This window comes from Nannospalax galili, unplaced genomic scaffold (assembly GCF_000622305.1).
Source record: "Nannospalax galili isolate Female #2095 unplaced genomic scaffold, S.galili_v1.0 scaffold9, whole genome shotgun sequence".
NCBI lineage: Eukaryota > Metazoa > Chordata > Mammalia > Rodentia > Spalacidae > Nannospalax > Nannospalax galili.
In genome coordinates, this window is record NW_008360332.1 from 6,468,808 (window position 1) to 6,469,527 (window position 720).

Sequence of the window (720 nt, forward strand, 5' to 3'; positions counted from 1 at the left end):
GAGCGGTCCGGGTCGGGGGTCAGAGTGGGAGCGTCCAGCGCTGGGATGCTTCCCTGGGGGCCGCGGCTGGCGTGGAGAGGTGGGACTCCGGAGTCGAAGCTAAACCCACTGTGGTGACCCGACGGGGGTGCTCCCACCCTGCCACACATCCAACTGACCTGTGGCCCCCCGAGGAGTTCCGGCGCTGCCAAACCCGTGCATCTCGCAGCCGGCTCCCGGCTCTGTGCCCTCCATGGTGCAGAGGTCTTGGGCCCCCCACCCTCCAGCTCGGTGTCACCGGCCGCAGGCGACATCGCGCTCCTTCCCTGAGCGCCACGGGCGCGGTTCCCACGACACCTGATGCCTCCTGGCCTGACTCACCTGCGGCCCGCGGCGCGCGGAGGGGTCACCTGCGGGGACAGCGGGGAAGTGTCGGATCCTGCCGGCTGCAGAGGGACCGAGCATGTCAGTGCACGGTCATCCTCCCCCGGGAGCTAGCGGGCGTCTGCCACCCTCAGGCCTCCGCCCTCCCAGGCCTCGTGACCCTCCTCCTCAAGACTCTGGTTCCCTTCCACGCCCTTTCTGGGACGGCCTTTGGCAGGGTAACAAGTGGGGAGCGTGGGTCTGTTCCTTCCCTCCCTCTCTCCCTCCCTCCCTCCCTCCCTCCCACTCCTTCACCCAGACAACTCCCACCAGGCGGCTGCTCCCAGGCCGCTCTGGCAGGTGGTACCAAGTTGCACC

The 720-nt window shown here is 69.2% G+C and overlaps 1 protein-coding gene across 1 annotated transcript in view; it reads right to left on the reverse strand.

Moving 5' to 3' along the window:
- Positions 1-476, reverse strand: part of Mcoln3 (mucolipin 3) — a 31,699-nt gene extending 31,223 nt beyond the window's left edge. The window contains exon 1 of the mRNA XM_029560304.1: positions 361-476. The gene's annotated coding sequence lies outside the window, so the exon portion shown is untranslated. The remainder of the gene's footprint in view (positions 1-360) is intronic.
- Between the last annotated feature and the right edge of the window lie 244 nt (positions 477-720).